At 37.2% G+C, this 18,916-nt stretch overlaps 1 long non-coding RNA gene across 7 annotated transcripts; it reads right to left on the minus strand.

Annotated features, from left to right (window-relative positions):
• Window positions 1-2,147: 2,147 nt before the first annotated feature.
• On the minus strand, window positions 2,148-17,201 carry LOC110713326. Of its 7 annotated transcripts, XR_002509855.1 has the most exons (13): window positions 14,371-17,201; window positions 14,072-14,239; window positions 13,471-13,526; window positions 12,440-12,548; window positions 12,296-12,329; window positions 11,087-11,229; window positions 10,621-10,757; window positions 10,452-10,524; window positions 10,169-10,346; window positions 6,229-6,481; window positions 2,776-6,124; window positions 2,656-2,676; window positions 2,148-2,555 (listed from the first exon to the last, which is right to left on the minus strand). It is a non-coding gene; the product is annotated as an uncharacterized LOC110713326 (long non-coding RNA). The 7 variants fall into 7 exon arrangements; XR_002509856.1 differs by lacking the exon at window positions 2,148-2,555 and having other exon boundaries at window positions 2,564-4,605; window positions 4,744-6,124; window positions 14,371-16,378; XR_002509858.1 differs by lacking the exons at window positions 2,656-2,676; window positions 2,776-6,124; window positions 6,229-6,481 and having other exon boundaries at window positions 14,371-15,537.
• Window positions 17,202-18,916: the final 1,715 nt, after the last annotated feature.

Consider the following 18,916-nt stretch of genomic DNA (forward strand, 5'->3'; position numbering starts at 1 on the left):
TTATCAGATTTTCGAAAACGTGTTAAAAGTCGGTTTGGCGTCCAACCCCAGGCCTTGGCGCCTGGAACCAGGATTGGCGCCAGACGCCAGCCATTGGCGCCTGGCGCTAGCCACTGGTCCTGGCGCCAATGAGCCAGGGCTGGCGCCAAGTTGTTTTTGCGATCTTCAGACTCTGTTTTGATAAATTATCTTTTTTGGCTGATTTTCTCTATAAATATCGTATCAAAAACTCTGTTTAAGAGGACGGATTATCATCTATCATTCACCACTTCTTTTATTCTTAAGTTTTAATAAAATTCGTTTTCGTTCATTCATCTACAATCTTCAATTGTCAACAAATTAGTTTATGAATCATTAATCTTTCGTTCATTCTTTCAAAACTTTATTCTCAAACACAAAATTCCGCATTCACAAGAACTTGATACACCTAGCCATATTCGAAGTTGCCTTCGCCCTAGACGTGAAAGGTTTTAATTTCTGAGGGTTTGGTCCCAAATCTCTCTTTCAATTATTTAATTTAATTGTTTTGGTTTATTATTTTCCTTGAAGTTACTAACGTGTGTATTTTGTAATTAGAAAGAGGTACGAGGCATCCAAGTAAGTACTTTATTGATTTAATTGATTTTATTGATGTAGACATCATGTTTATATTGTTATTATGATATTCCTAGTATCATGTCTAGGGTGTTTTTAATATTAAGCATGATTAAGAATATGATGCTTCCTATGTTCTTTCTAATATTTATGATTATGATTGATGATTATTATTCATTATGTTGCTTGATATGCATATTATTATTATTTATTGCTTGATCATCTTTATTGCAGGTTAAAGGGAATTGGTATTTGCAATCACGCTTAATAAGATAATTAATAATCTTGTTAGGTTAATTGTGATTATAATTCAAGTGATCGCCAATAATAGATTTGTATGTGCATTAATATTCAACCAACATAGATAAACAGGTTTAGGGTTAATCCTATTGATTGTATGTTAATTAGAAAGCGCACATGAATACGAGCAGAATAAAGTAGAGGCCTATTATTAGGGCAGGTTCAATCTCTTTTAGGTTGGATTTGTACCATCATCCCCGGACCCTTATTTGGTTCATGACCTTATGGAGTTGACGATCTCTTGGATCGTTAAGGGGTGTAACCTTCACCTCGTGAACGGTTTACAAGTTCCTTAAAAACTTGTTGGCGACTCTTTTGCTCTACCTTCTTCCCTTTTGGACGCCACCGTACTTTAGTGTATGATCACAGTGGGATTCAAGCTAGTGGGATTTTAAAGGCTTGAAAATATTCCCTACAACTGTGTACTGAATAATAATGAGCATGTTTCATAATTATATTGATTTTGTTCTATATCGGGACTTCGGGAGTAAGAGTTAATGTTTGGACATGTGCTGTCTAACTGGAGAAACAAAGAATTATCTTGTTTTTGGTTAGCGAGACCCAATATAGGGTTAATGCTAAATTGGAGCAATGGAAGAGTGATTTTTTTTGGTACATTAGGAGTCCAAGGGTTGAATCTAGAGAGGAATGGATAATCTGTCAACATTTGGAGTCAGAGGGTTGAGTCTGTATGGATTGCAATGCTGAGGTTTATGTTACACTTGAGCAATGAAGGCAATTGTTAGTTTGTTACAGTGTATAGGGGGGTTTAGACTGAGAAGTTGAAGTAAAAGTGAGCACATGGAGTATTGTTTTGGCACTAGAAGAGGAGTCCAAAGAGGATTTAGTATAAGTTAAACCATGAAGAGTTTTCCTAAAGAGTGAAAAAATTTAACCTTTTATGTAAACTTTGGTGTTAATGTGAAATTACTATTGGATGACCACAACTGTTTTGTGAATAAAGGCGAATTGAGGACAACTATATTTGGACCACATCGGTATTTAGATGACAACACTTGGGCTACCTTGTTGGACATGACAATGAGCTACCTAGTTGGACTGACACATAAAATCAGTAACGATTGTGTCATACAATGGTGAATGTTCGAGAACCAAATGAAAGTGCAACGCTGAAAGCGGGTTCACACAAGGCGTACAACATCTAAAAAAATGCTGAAAGTACTAAGAGAACTATCCATCTTAAAAACGATGAAGTACTAAGAGAACTATCCATCTAAAAAACGCTGAAGTAATAAGAGAAATATGCTTGTAGCCAACAACGCTGAAATGGGGTTTACACAAGACATACAACATCTAAAAAACGCTGAAGTACTAAGAGAACTATCCATGCAGCCAGCAACGCTGAAAGCGGGTTTACAAAAGACGTACAACATCTAAAAAAAGGCTGAAAGTACTAAGAGAACCATTCTTGCAGCCAACAACGCTATAAGCGGTTTATAAAAGACATCTTACTAACCAAAACACTAAGAGCTCCATCTGATCCCCAAAACACAAAAGCAGTACATTACTCTGACTATTACTCGAAAGCAAATTCACCTATACCCACATTGTCCACAGATGAACAAGGTTAGTCGTGGAGCTCAAAATTCAAAAGATCCATTGTCGCTGTCATCCATGACTCGATATCCACCTTTGGTCTGCTATAACAACCCAAAAAAATATTCAATGTCAACAATAAGATCTGCTTATAAACCTACATACATACATGCATATACGTTGAAAGATCAGTTATCTACGCACCAGTATCACTGTGGCATGGTTCTAGAATGGAATTGGACATGGAAACAAAACAAATGTATTCGTTAATATCCAAAAAACGAAATTGACAAATAGAAAACATATGGGAAGAAGTTGAATTACCTGCTTCCTTCTACTTCTTCTTGTATTTGGTGCCTTATAACCTGTTTCAGACAGGGGTTTGTTTCTGGTATCCTTTGGTCTTCCACGCTTCCTTTTACGTGCTATGGGATCAAGCACCGGCTGAGACGGCTGCGGTGGGATCACATCATCCCAGTCAAGGCATTCACCACTGCTACCATTCCCATCTTCGCCCCCTTCTTGGGTAACGTCCACATCTGGCCCCCTTATTGTTTCAGATGGGGGTTTGTTTCTGGAACCCTTTGGTCTTCCACATTGTCTTTTACGTGCTGTGGGATCAACTTCAAGCACCGGCTGAGACGGCTGCTGTGGGATCACATCATCCCAGTCAAGGCATTGACCAGTGTTACCATTCCCATTCGCCCCCTTCTTGGGTAACGTCCACATCCGACCCCCTTATTGCTTCAGATGGGGATTTGTTTCTGGAACCCTTTGGTCTTCCACGCTGTCTTTTACGTGCTGTGGGATCAACTTCAAGCACCGACTGAGACGACTGTTATGGGATCACATCATCCCAGTCAAGGCATTCACCAGTGTTACCATTCCCACCTTCGCCCCCTTCTTGGGTAACGTCCACATCCGACCCCCTTATTGTTTCAAACGGGGGTTTGTTTCTGGAACACTTTGGTCTTCCCCACTTTCTTTTACGTGTTGTGGGATCAAGCACCGGCTGAGACGGCTGCTGTGGGATCACATCATCCCAGTCAAGGCATTCACCACTGCTACCATTCCCACCTTCGCCCCCTTCTTGGGTAACGTCCACATCCGGCTGGCTACCATTGTGTGGTTTAGACACCGACCTTGGAGCTACAGTGTGACTCATAGATCCTATTTCAGATACGGGGTATTCGACACTTGGGAGAGGAACACAATCATGTGTTTTGTTGTACTTCTTACGGTGTACCTTCACGACCTCACTTAGCTTGAACAGAGATGCAAGTACCATGTCCACGGTATTTTCATCAACGACAGATGCTTCGTCACACAGTGGCTCAAAAGCAGTCATAATTTTATTATACCTTCTCACCTCTGGGTTTTTGTCGGGTCATGATAAGCAACCTTCACCCTTGTATGCTTCCTAACTATGTCTTTCCTCCACCGATCTAAAATATATTTTTGTGGTATCTCAGATACCCCATTTTGGTCCATAATTTTTATAGAGTGCTTCCATAATATGCCATGGGTTTCAAACTTACGACATTCACACGACACCTCTTTCGTCGCTGTGTTAAACCTGACGCGGTACCAACGTCTTCTATCGATAATAACCTCTTCGCTTAGCCCTTCGGGAACAATCCACACCCTATCTTCGAGTACATACTCTTTGGTATGATCATGAACAACCCTTTCACTCATACCATGACAATACATCATCCTAGCCAACTCCTTCTGAACCTCTTGGAATTTACGATCAGTGTACAACCTTTAAAATATTTTCTCAACCTTGAAACCGCTTATTAGGCGGCGAACGTACTTCATACATCTGGCATCAGCTGCACTCTCATCTTTGACCCTTTTCCCCATTTCCATAGTATACTTTAGTGGAAACTCATGCAGTCTTGTTTTGCGGTTGACAAATTTGTCAAAAAAGCTATTTATGCTCTCAACCCTTTGGGTTGTTTTCATTCCTGCCAGAAATACTCTTTCATGAATGCAGGTACCCACATATGCCTCTCCTGAAAAAGTTCATTAAGCCATTCATTCTCTTCCAACTTGTAGAGCTTATTAAGTTCCAGCCAACTTTTCTCAAACTCTTCAACGGTAACGCTCTGGTATACAACAACTTTCAACGGCCTCTTAAATTCATGGTACCTGTCACGTATTGTGCAAATACAGTAAATGATAAATAGTAAGATAGCGTACGTATAGCTGTATTTTTACATACTTGCGAAAATTTAGTTTGTTTTTTAATCCTGTAGAAGAATGAAACAACGACGACCAATAACTTACAGGGTGAATGTTCCAAGATTTTCCGGGATCTTCTTCATAATGTGCCATATACACCATCGATGGCGGGAGTTTGGCCTAAATTTCAGCTAACGGCTTCCTCGTCGCTGCAGCTTGGTCTGTAAGTATGGCCATCGGAGCTTTGTTCCTCATACATTCTACCCACTGGCGGAATACCCAAGAATATGTCTCGCAATCTTCACGAGAAACAAGAGCCTAACCGAGTAGAATCGACTGACCGTGATGGTTCACCCCAACAAAGTTTGCAAATGGAAGTTCATAGCGATTTGTTAGATAAGTGGCATCAAAGCACACAACATCCCCAAACTCTTCATATGCTGCCCGACTGCTTGCATCGACCCAGACGACGTCCTTTAGGCGACCTTCCGCATCCAAACGGTGAGCGTGATAGAAGTTTGAATTATCGGCTTGCATATCTTCAAAGTAACGCATCATTGCTGCAGCGTCACCACCCTCCATTTTAAGCTTCCTCGCCTTATACACCTCATGTTCAAGGTTCTTCACACTAGGTAACACCACATGCTGGCGGGATAAACCACCGTGAATTTGAGTTACGAAAACACCCTGTTCGTATAAGTTTTCTAATTGCTTCCGAACACCAGACGTGACTCTTCATTCTATACTCGTTCACCAGCTTAGATTTGGATGGGGTAGGATTATGATTGTTATGTTCATTGTTCACTTCTTTTATAACCCATTCACCTTCCTCGTTGACACCAGCATATACCGTAGCACCACATTGACACTTTTTGGAGGTCCTCTTCCCGTGCTTTAGCTCATCTTGTCCTATAACCCCATTCACCTTACCACCACACCCGAACACTTCCATCGCCTTAGCCCTCTTCTTAGCCTCCCTTAGCGCCCTCATGTTAGGAGCACCCCAGCATTCACACCGCCATCTTGACCCCCTACGCTCCTTGGTTTTCTTTGAAAAATTTCCTTGAGTGCGAGTAACCCCAAATCCCTTTTGCTCGGCGTACTGTTTATAATATATCTCAATATCCTGCCAGCTTCTAAAAACCATACCCACCCTCGGTGGTTCTACAACGGTAACCACATTAACCCGGTTGTTAGACACAATAGTTTCAATTGTTTGGATCGGAGATGACTATACAACAGTGTTACTACTTGGAATTCCTCTCATAGCATGATCAGGGGTTCACAACAAGGACTCACCAACGACGGAATCAACCATGTTATTGTCAGGCTCTGCACTGACACAAGTCATTGATTCAGAACATATGAAACTGGGGTTATTATCATCACCCAAACGAATTCCACCTACAGAAGTAACAACATCTTCCTCTATCATCGCTTCATCTACAATCGTATCCATAGTTGAACACACGTAAAACATATCTACCTACAATTCAAATTGAGTAATTCTAATCAACTTACAAGATAAATCAACTTATTATACATCAAACCATCATAATATCAAGAAAGGAGATGCGATGATGAACTTACTTTAGGGCTTGGTATTCTCTATAGAGGCAATACCATTTCACATTCTCCTCTTAAATTGCTTAGCTCATCTATTTATCAACAGATCCACCTACAATTCAAATTGAGTAATTCTTACAAGATAAATCAACTTATTATACTTACTTTTTTGCTCGCTATAGACGGTATTCGCTATAGAGGCTCCTCTTGAATTGCTATAGAGGCTCCTCTTGAATGCTTAGGTCGTCTATTGTCTTTTGCTCTTCTTCTACAGTAGCTAACCATAGTTAACAAGCGTTAGATGGGCAACTAACGGCAACAAACTTGGCATCCAAATGTTTGCTAAACGGTGCAAAACGGAGCAAATAAAAGTTGAAGGTGAGGTGTTCAAAATTCTTCAACTAATGGCCAAGGTTTTCCCACTTATTTACAATTCATGCCATCAGGTTAATCTGGGGCATGAATATGTATTCGCCGCAAATTAACAAAAGCAATATATTCAATTAAGTAATATGTAATATACTCCCTAATTTACAACATGGTAACACAAAGCACTTTCCTAAACGTTGATTTTGCCACCCAATTCTCCTAAACGTTGATTTTGCCACCCACTTCAAGTATTACACCAGTACAAGGACATTACATCAAAATTTCTCTTTTGTCCCAACTCCCAAATTTCAAGTCATCCCAACAACATAATCAAAGCAAGACCAAAAGCTATATGCACGAACCTAATTACTCTTAGCTCATCACCTACACTAATTTTGTTGCTTAATCTCAGCTCATGTATTGGACATGAGTAAAAGCTGCTTACCGAGCTTTCTCTCCACCATCGAAACTGGTTTTGATGGAGTATAATCCACCATTAATTCCTCTTAATTCAATTCACCCATTCTTTGTTCAGTTTTTATCATGTAAACATAATTGATATCCAAGAAAGAGAAATAATACATAACACCCAAAAGGTTGCAAATATCTAGAATTTCAGCATGCAACGTTTCAGTCAATACTAAATAGCAAGTTTAACAACCAATTTACTTCTAAGTGTTCCGACTGATAATCTATGTTATACATATGTGAGCCCATATCCCTCTGGCAACCATAGTGTAAGATCTCTTCCAAGTTTTTCCAGTGAGTCATCACTCCCTATTTTAGCCTTGACACCAATCACATCCCTACACATCAAACTTGAAAGCTAAGCTCTGAACTAAAAGCAACATGCAACAATTTCTGAAGGGAGCAAAAAATAATCAAGAGACGAAAAATTGATGAGTTGAGCATAAAATTCACACACACAGCTTTAGATTGTTTCTTAGTAGTTAGTACTACATTAAATACAACAAAGCTAAAGTATAGAAAGTATTTCAAATATAAACAATGAAGCACAATATCAGATTCTCGAGAATTATCTATTATTAGTAGTCTGGGCATTAACCACAAAACCCCAACTCACAAATTGCACTATATATGCTTGAAAATAACAAAGCACAAATCCATAAATAGATCTAGTAGTTTTGGATCTCCCCTCCAGCAGAAGCATACAACTCCAAGTAGAAACAAAGTAATTGCTTTCTTGAAGGGCATAAATGAAACTGAGGTTATAATGGGACAAGTGACACGTCCAAAATTTGTACAGAAGAAAACTTAGGAATACTAGGGGTGCTCCACGCGGTCGTGGCGCGCGAAGCAATTTGATAGAACCTTTATGAAAAATATGATGATTTAGTTACGTTTGAGGTTGGTGTACACCTTGTAATAGCTTGGGTCACACACAAGAGTGTGTCCCGATGTAGTGAAATATACTGAATTTATTTGCTTAGTTGTTTAACTTAGATTTAAATTAGAAGTATATATGTTAATAGGTTTAATTATTGTCTATTGCAAAATACTTTTAGAGATGTTTTTAAGTTTAGATTTTAGAAATATATTTTGAATGTGCTTGTGTGAATATTTTCGTTCATTCCAAATTAGGTGGCAATTCTTAAAAGTGTCTATTTGGCCAATAACGAATTCACTTTCCAAGCTTTCAATATTTTTGACAATATGATAAGAAACATAAAAACAATTAAAAAAATGCCTTGTTTATTACAAGGTAGATTGTAAAATATGAATGGAAATCAAAGTAATAGTAGTATTTTAAAAGTGTAATGTGTTTGAAAGGAAACTGATGTGATATTTAAATTAAGCTATTTCCAAAGAAAATAAAAAATAAAAAATAAAAAAATGCATTGCCTCTCTCCCATCTGTCTCTCATTCATTGCGTCAAAAAAATCTCTCATTCTCCTTCTTGGTCTGATGTTCAGAGAGTGAGGTTGTCCCTTAATAGTTGCATGATAAGAGAGCAGTCCTTGTAAATTTCTTCACCCATAGTATGTGGCTTCTTCAAATGCCTATCAATATATATTAATTTAGTGAACTATTAGATACTCTACCACATGGAAATTGTCAAATTGAAGGCATCAGTATATAACCAATGTATAGCAACACCTAGGAATAAAATTGATTACATAAACAGGCATACAAAAGCTAAGCTAAATTACTTGAAATACAATTAAGGTTCTCAAGACCTAATCTAATGGAATGAGTTGGTGGCAAATCTGTATGAGCAATTTCCTAGAATACGAATAAAATAAGATATTATGTCAAATAATAAGCTCAATACCATACTTGCTACTTAAAATATAATAATATATGCCTAAACCAAAACCAAAAAGGTGAAGAAATATCTTTAGAATTACAGAGAGATCATGTACGTAGAGCAAGTAATACGGTTGCCCATCTTGTAGCTCGATGGGATACCTGTGATAGTGATGAACATGTATGTTTTGGAAACTTCCCCCCAAAGCATTAAAAAAGAAGAAAAAAAAGTATAAATGCATCATCAAATATAAACCACACATCATATATCCACAAACCCCTTTTTTTCTATACCACCATAGAGAACAATTAGACATGTTCCAGACAGATTTGTCAAGCCAAAGCCACATAAATTTATGCATCTCATATTGATTATCTTTACTTGACATAGTTTTCAAGATAATATGCAATAATATCAATAACCCAGTACACACTCTTAGAAAAATCTTATTGGTAAAGACATTAATCACCACAGCTAGCTATTAGGAAATTTAAAGACCTTTATACAGGAGAGAAGAGAATCACATAACTTTATCCAATTTTAGCTCCCATTTGGGGGAAAATAGTCCTATGTTAGACTCCTTAACTCCTATCATGTAAGAAGACTAATTAGCTCAACCAGGAATTTCTATAATTTCAGCATGCATTGTTTCAGTAAAAAGCAACCATTTTACTTCTAAGTGTTCCAACTCCAATAATAACATAGTTGAGTAATTATTTTCCTCCAAAAGAGAAATTTTCAACTTATAATACCTCATTTTGTCCCCTAAAAATCAATATTAAATAAAAATTGCACTACATTAGCTAGCTTAGTTTCCAATGAAAATCTAATACATTGTATGTTACTCAAGAAAGCTATCAATCTTCCACGTTGTTTTTTCTTTTGTTACAACTGTAGTTCATCAAAAAAGAATGATCTCCACTACCCATTTCTTATTGCACTTACTTCAAGCTCAACACCATGGAAAACCAACCACTCATATCAACTGCCAAGCAACTCCTTTCATTCACACGTGTTAACATACCAATCCTAACCATAACAAATAGACTGATCTAGCAATTAATCCAATTTAGGTGATGAGGCATTTATCACACCTCTTGACCACTAAACCAAAACTACCAGGTACTCATTATGCAATTTACAATAAAAGGCTACAAAAAGTACAAGGAAATCCTAACTAACACTTTAACAGATGGTTAAATAAAACATGAAATAAAAGAATTACATGCAATGTTTCCTCTATGCATAATGTCCAAGCAATAAACCAAGTTATCCATCACATTCCAAAACTTAATCTAAATGCAGTAATGCACCAATATTACTTACTTGTTTTAGCTCATGCTTCAGCTCTTGCCTCACACGCTCCATTAGTGATGGGATGAGGCTCCAAATCCCATGGTGTCTAGGCCGTCCAAACCTCTATCAAACAAGTTACCATCATTGTCTATGGGATCATCTTTGTCATCGGGCATAGTAGCCCCCGTGCCTTCAATGGGAGAGACTCCTGAACACAGGAGAGCACAATTTACTAACATCAGTATGCTATCCTAGCACCAATAAACTGGACAAGTACCTTTTCCTCCTCTCACATGAACAAAGTTGCAAGTACCTTTTTGTATACTATCTGCATCATATAGTTTCAACTCCTAGATTTTGACCCAATTTTGTAAGATCCCAAAACCCTATACCAAAGTTTCACAAACAAAATCAAATTGCAACAAATCAAATGACAAATTAAGAACAATATCAAAAATTAAGAAAAGAGAAAGAAGAATTACAAATTCCCGGACGACGCCCTTGTAAACCAAGGTAAAAAGCCAAATATCACCGTTGCTTCATTGTGGCAATGTATGCAATCAAATATCTCATAACAGCACGGTACGCAATGGGAGCTCTAAATGGCTTCAAGTTAGAGCTACATACAGAAACTCAACCACTTAGAGATCATCTTCATCTTATTAACTTGTTCCTAAAACATAATCTAAATGTTTTTAAATTATCAGTTTTAACAGAATCTTTCATGAAATCTACCATCAAAAACATTATAAAAAGACAGCAGTATTACAAATTTGAAATTATGAATACCATTGCTACCTATATATAATTGAAGAAATCAAGACAATGAACCAGTAACGAAGTTGAGAGATAAATTCATAACCAAGCACAAAATCAACAAACAATGTATCAAATGTAATTAACATTGCACAATCTCCCAGCAACAAAGGTATCAAGAGAAATACTTACATGTTTACATGGAATTTCAAGCTTCTTGAGCTTAAGAGTGCGAACGACAAGCAACTTTTGAAGGTCCCCAAACTCAAGCTTCCCCACATGAGCCTCTACTCCTTTCCCTTTCCTATTCAAAAACTCCAATACTTTGACCTTCACTGTCATATCAAACAATACATCAAGCCCTCAAAAAAAAGTTAAAACCAAACTAATAAGGGAATATCTCTAATGGGTTCTGCACAAAATCCAATTGCATTTCCAAAAAGAATGAAGCAAAGTCCATAAATTGTAATCTGAAAGAGAAAATTTAATCTCACAACAAAGACAAAGGAGAATCAAGAGTTTCATAAATTGGTTGTATTATTATTATAATGGATTGCTATTGCTAACTAAGTATACAAGGTAAAGGATTTTGTCTAGTGTGGCCAACAATAGGTTGGCGAACAAAATCTGGATAATACCCTAGAGCAAAAATCATGAATAAAATAGCAGAAAACACCATTCAGCACCAAAAATCGTACAAAACCCATATCAAACAAGAATAAACTAACACAAATACTATAGTAATCCCAAATGAAACATCTAAAACTAATTAATCTTAAAACCCTAAAAGTAAAAAACTACTACGTAATACAATACATTAAGAATAACACAAATTCAAGAAAAGCCCATTAAACTGATCAAAAAGAATATCCAATGTTGCTCAGCCCAGAGGGCTGATCCATGATGCGCAATGCATGGATTGGCCATCTATACACAAGGGCACAAAGGCCATTATTTCTAAAATGTGAAAAAAGGGCCTAAATTTAAGAGATCGTTAGGAACCCTGTTTATATAACCCAAACCCAAGGTTTTCAAGTACACACATACCATGTTCCCCTTCTGCAGTCCTCCGGGTTTTAAAGGGGTGATCACAAGGCAAGGTCAAGTTCTACTAAGAAATAGATCAATACTTCAAAATATTTTCATTTTTCACATTGCAACAGTGATTATTGATAATAAATCTGATAAACAAGATATTAAGATATCACATAGCAATATGAAATCAAAATGCCTAGGATGAAAAAAAAGTTAGCCCATCTTTTTCCATCTAATCCTTAAAACAACCTTTTTTTTATAATCATGAACCACGAGGAAGAACATATGTCAAAACCATTACCACATTAGAAAGACAAAAATAATAACGTGACAAACCATATTAAAATATTAAATTTAGGTAATTACCTGTCTCGTATTAGATATTTCTACATCGTCAGGACTGAAAAGAAGAAAGGATCACGATTAATATCTTGAATATAAACAAAGCTACATAGCTTATAATGAGAAGAGTGGTGAGGAAAGAGGAGAAGGAAAAAAAAACTTATCAACCTGTGGTTAGTTGTCACCCGAGCTCATCAGGATAGCAAAATGTTGCTTCGTTGAATGCTTGACCTTCAATTGCAAACTTTTGGGCACCACTATTCACTCCCAAATGAACCTGAGACAGCAGCCAATAAGTCAATGATATGATATATCCAAGTCAATAAAGGGAAAATGTCTTCAAACACAGCGACTAATAAGCAAACCACTAATGAAAAGAATTCATTAGCATGGTATATAATAGCTCATTCTTGCTGAAGTAAATATAGTATTCATAAGAAGTCAAGAACAAAAACATATTTACTTTTTCACAGCATTGTTACAAAACTTCTGATAAGTTTATGACCCGGGAAGCAAGACATAATGCCAAAGCTAAGAAGAATAGATGATTCTCACTAACAATATTAGGGATAGCTGACAATTTTGTTTCAAAACTTGAATTATAACATCATTAGTGAGATTCCATGAATCATTGCTATTGTGGGATTTCAGGCCATGTTCTTTCTACATAACTTGATGAATAATTTTTTCCTGCATCCCACCTTGATTTTGGGATAAGCATCAGCACAATTGTTAATCAAGTCAAACATATCAAAGTGGGCAATACTTTAGGGATAGAATAATGAAAAACTTAATCAGTCATCCTCTCAATTTCTTGGTTCGCTATAATATTTTTTGCGTGAAAAAAAGACAATGTTACTTAATGTTACTTATATAAGCACAAAGAAATCATCACAAAACACTTTGATTGAACCAGACTTCTAGCAAAATTAGCAAACATACAGCTAAAATTAACATCAAATTAAACAAAACCACTCAAAAAGACAAAAAAAAAATCTTAAAATGAGAGTTAAAAAAAAATGAAATTGATTATACATTTTAAACCCAAATAACTAAATAGTCTAAATGTGTACTGTCCCAAAAGAAGAAGAAGAAAAAAAAAACTAAATGTGTAAGGACTTGAGATGGCTGCACAATTCTACAAAGCCAAACTGATTTAGTTTTTATGAAAAAAAAAAGGATATGAAGATGCCACACACCAATTATCATAGTCATCAACATCTGCAAAAGGCCTCCTCGCTACAAATGGAGTCAGCTGCGAAATAAGCATCAACATTGCAAGTGTAAGTAGGCTTCTAAAATTTTCAAAAAATTATGAAGATATTAAACATTGATTATATGGTTTTTTTAAAAAACAAATAGAAGAACAACAAAATTGAGAAACACAAATTAGAAACTGAATTTGAAAAAAAAAAGGTTGAAACCGGATTGTATTGTATTTGCTAATAGAACCCATACTGAATCAACCCTAGAATTTCATGAATAGTTCCCCAATTTACACGCTTAATCCCAAAACGACAATTGCAAATTATATACTTCGTACAAACCTTTCAATTTAAATATGAATAACAAAATTAACAAGAAACACTTGTTAGAACCAGATTTCCATTGAGAAATTAGCAATAATCATATGAAAATTGTGCCCTTTCAGACTTCTAACACCAAAAAAAAATGAACTTTGGGTATTTCTCTAATTAACCCAAATTATACTCATACATTAATCCCGAAAAATCACCAAAAATCTACATATTTACTCAATAAAAATCCAGAAAAATTAAGAGAGGAGTGAGGAAATGGTACCTCAGTAGCGAGATACTCAAGGACAGCAGAAAAGTAGACAGGAGAACCAGAACCGACCTTCTGAGCATCTCAGCCCTTCTTCAAGAATCTCACAATGTGACCCCACCAGAAACTAAGACCGATCCAGCCGCTCTGATCTTGAATGTGGCGCCATTTAGAAGACCAGTTCTATCAAAATAAATCAACAAATTTAGCACATATTGGCAAAATAAACATCTAACACTCAATCAATCGAACCCTTAGTAAAATTTAGCAATTGACTGGTATCAAAAACAAATATCTTTGACCGATCATTTCACCTTCACCTGTGTTCTAGATCCGTTTTCTATCTCCTCGTTCAACGGCTATTTGTCCTTCCATTCCTCGATCTCTGTAGTGGCTATTTGGCCGTGGATGGCAGGCCGGCGAAATTAAACTGAGATAGAGAAAGCGTGCAAGTTTCCGACACCGAAAACCTGTGAATTGCCTTGATCGGTGGTCACAGCTAAATTGAATAGCTTAGTTTATAAGTTGCATTTGATGGAGGTGAGAAAGCTACATTTGCCTTGTTGATGGTTGTAGAGAAAGTGAACATGGAAGAACAGAAAAAAAAGGGGCGTATGGAAGAGACACTACGGAGGTACAGGAAAGTAAAAAGTAAAAAGTTAAATATTGCAAAAGAAAGAAAAGCCAATGGTCAAGATTCCAAACAATGCATGCTTAGTGATACAATCGAGGTTCAAGAACTTTGCCACACCCTTGCCACGTCAGCAATCTCACACATGCAATAGGCACATGTGGTTACTCTTCATAAGGGAACAAGGTGAAACATTTTAAGGGTTGATGATTGAAAATGGACAACGCAATGGCATCAATCAAATGATATTAGATCATTGGAGAATGTAACCATGACAATCTGCACGAATCATTGGTGTAGATATATTTTTTTTATTTTTTATTTTTATTTATTTATTTTTTTTAGACAATGGTTATAATGGATAACAAACAAGCTACCCATTCTTCCTGCAATGTGTAGCAAGAGCATGGGCTTTGGAAACACAATTCCTAGATACTTTGATGCACATTACAAATTCTCTTCTTGAGCTGCTAGTTTGATGTCCTGTATCGCATTTTTGAGCTCTTCCACTGAGTTGGGTGAGTGCTTGAGACTTTCCACAACCACCAATGCAACTGTTTTAATGATAAGATATGTATAGTGTTGTGGGGATTCTTTGATTGTTGTTAGGATAGCCAGTCCCTCTGTTTGGCTTGGTGATGATGCAAAAACCCTCTTAGCTCCCGATAGATTACAGCTCTGTGAGTTAGCTTGCCAAAAGTTGTTCTCCTTTCTCTTAAAATTTTTCCAGGCTGCATCCACGCAGATGATAAGTTTTGGTCCACTTGAGACTCTTCCTGATGTCCATATCAAAGGTAGCCTATGGCGGAAATTCCTTGAAGTTCGGAGAGAACTGATCAAGGTCTTGAGAGTAGAAGCAGTTTTCCATCTATTGACGTGTACCTGTGCCGCCTCCAAAATAGCTTTTGGGTTGACACTCACGCCATTAAACAGGATGTCATTTCTATGTCCCCAGATTGCCCATGGGATTGAGATGAATCTGGGTATGCTGAGAGGATCATCTTGACCGTCCCTGTGAGTTAGATAACTAATGAAATTAGTTACCCATTCCCTGCAAGACAGGAAACAAGGGTTAGCGGAGATAATGCCAAGAGAAGAGGATGCCCAAATTCTCTTGGTAAAGTCACAAAATCGAAAGATATGATTTGCATCTTCTCTTTCTGAATCGCATAATGGGCAGACATTTTGAATTGGGATTCCTCTTTTCTGCAGATTATCACTTGTTGGGAGGATGTTGTGAGATAATCTCCAAATGAACCACTTCCATTGAGGCAACAAGTCAAGTTTCCAGAATTCTTTCCAAAAGAGTGGCGCTTTTGGCTTCCAAAACTGAGCATTTCTATTTCTAATATGGAACCATTAGCCCGATTTAAATGTGAACTCTCCCTTTCTATCATGTAGCCAAAAGTATTCATCTTGCTGATCCTGTTCTGGGATGTGAATTACCATGATATTTCTAGTTGTTGCTGCATCAAAGTTCCTCCATATGATGCTTGAGTTCCATTGTCTCGAGCTAGTCATCAGATCTGCCACCTTCGCTCCTTGCTGAAGATTGGTATTATTCAAAGGAGAAATTGTTTCTTTCCCAACCCAGATGTCTTGTGTGATAGAGGTGGATTGACCATTCCCAATTCTTTTCCCAATTGCTCCTGTAAAAGATCTCACAGCTTTGATCATGCTCTTGGCTGCCCAAGAGCCTCTTTGAATCTGCTTATTTGATAGTCCTAGAGAGATAGGATTGGATCCATATCTAGCCTTAAAGATCTTGCTTGCTAGCATGTGAGGATTCTTGTAAAATCTCCAGCTATTCTTCATGAGAAGATTGTTGTTAATTGCTCTCACCTCTTTTATTCCAAGACCTCCTTCAGTTTTATGTGAGTAGAGCACATCTTTTTTCCTCTAATAAATTTTCCTCTGGTGATCATTCGAACTCCACCAAAACCTATTAATAGTTGAATTGATTTTATCTATTAATAGTTCAGGACACCAAAAAATTGAAAGGATGTGTTGTGCCATTGCAACAAGAATGCCATTGATGAGTAAGAGCTTTCCTGTTTGGGAAATAAAAGAGAACTTCCATGAGGAGATTTTTTGTTTAATCTTGCTTAGAATGCTAGCAAGTTTTATAGAGGAGCGACCATCGACATCCATTGGGCATCCTAGATATGTGCCTAACTCTTTGCTACTCCTTACTCCGAGAGGTTTTCTCAAGATTCTAACAAATCTAGGAGGGGTATTTGGGCTGAAGATAATTGAGGATTTGTTCGAATTGACTACCTCCCTAGAAATTAGACAAAAATCATTGATTACCTGCTTTACGAGCCTGCAAGAGAATGGGGTTGCCTAAAAGCAAAGAAGGGCGTCATTTGTGAAGAAAATATGATTAATTGATGGAGCATTATACGCCAGTTTGATTCCTTACAACTCATTTCTATCCTGAAGGGAGTGAAGCTTTCTTGAAAGAACTTCCATCACCAAAATAAAAAGATAAGGAGATAGTGGATCTCCTTGTCTTAGGCCCACCTTAGGAGAGAAAAAGGGTGTTAGTTCACCATTAATTAGGATGGCATAAGTAACCGTGGACACGCATTATTGCATAATCCACGATCTCCAACTAGGCAGGAATTGCATATGATGGAGAATCTTGTCTATGAAGTCCCATCGAACCCTATCATAAGCCTTGCTTAGATCAATTTTTAAAATGCCCTCGAATCTACTACCTTTCTTCCTGGATTTGATTTTGCTTTGATTTTACTCAAAATCTCATGGGCAATAAAGCAGTTGTCACTCATTAATCGTCCCAAGATGAAGGCATTCTGGAAATCTCCAATTAGCTCTGGAAGGATTGACTTTAGTCGATTTACCATGCATTTTGAAATCACCTTATACAAGGAATTGCATAAGCTAATGGGCCTAAATTTATCCACCTTCTTTGGCTGATTGATCTTGGGGATTAAAGTGATGTAGGTCCTATTAGCTTCCTTTAATAGGTGACCTGTAGAGAAAAAATGCTGAACACCCTTGAAAATGTCCTCCTTTACCACTTCCCAATTTTCTTGATAAAACATGGGTGGTGTTCCATCCGGACCAGGAGTTTTTAGAGGGTGCGGAGCAAGAACAACAGCTTTGATTTCAGCTTTAGAGAAAGGCTTAACAAGCCAATCTTTTTAGGCTTGCATGAGTACGGGAAGGCCAGAAATCCAATTATTTGAGAGATCCTCTATTGTTTGGGCCTGGGCCTCATCCAATTGAACACCTTCAAAGAGTTTAAAGAAATAGCTCTGGAACTAGGCCTTGATTTCGGTTGGATTCGAAACCCATACTCCATTTTCATCTTGTAACACACAAATTTCAGCCTTCAAGGATCTTTCCTTTACACTCTTATAAAAGAAGGCAGTTGATTGATCTCCAAATGCATCCCATCTTGATTTGGCTCTCTGTCTCCAATACCACCATTGCAATGTTGCTTTCTCTTCTTTGAGAAATCTCCTCACCAAAGGTTGCACACTCCATAATTTTGTTTTCTGATTGCAATTCCTCTAGATCATCTTTGATGCACTTCCAATCCTGAAGTAAGTGAAGCTTCCTTTTGGTCAAACACCAGTTTTTTAGATCCTTTAAGAACATCTTGGTCTTTCCTTGGGCTTTAAAAAGAGAAGAGACTTGAACCTGTGTAACCCAAGTTGAAGCAACCAAATCATGAACTTCCTTAAGTTTTAGACACCACGCTTCCATTTTATAAGGGCACCTTTTTTTATTTGTGTTTGAACTTAGATCAAGTACTACTGGTGAGTGGTCAGAGAACATTATTGGAAGATTCCATAATTTGGCATTTGGGAAAAGGAACTTCCAATCATTATTAGCGTAAGCCCTATCTAGTTGCTCGTAGATTGGATCTTGCACTCTATTATTGCACCACGTATACTTAAGTCCCATCGAGTGAATGCTTGTTAATCTATTTTCCAAGAGCCAAAAATTGAACTTTAGCACTCCTGGAATATTCGAATTACCCCCTAACTTTTGTTCCAAGGACTCAAGTTGGTTAAAATCACCAATTAAAATCCAACTCCCTTTGTAATGAAGCATAAGATCAGACAGGGTTTTCCATACTTCTTCTCGTTGGGACGAATAAGGGAAACCATACACACAAGCCAAGTAATAAGAAACATCACCTACTAATAATATATTACAAAGGATAATGTTAGGAAGAGTAGCTACTACGGTCACAC

This window comes from Chenopodium quinoa, unplaced genomic scaffold (genome assembly GCF_001683475.1).
Source record: "Chenopodium quinoa cultivar QQ74 unplaced genomic scaffold, ASM168347v1, whole genome shotgun sequence".
NCBI classification, from domain to species: domain Eukaryota; kingdom Viridiplantae; phylum Streptophyta; class Magnoliopsida; order Caryophyllales; family Amaranthaceae; genus Chenopodium; species Chenopodium quinoa.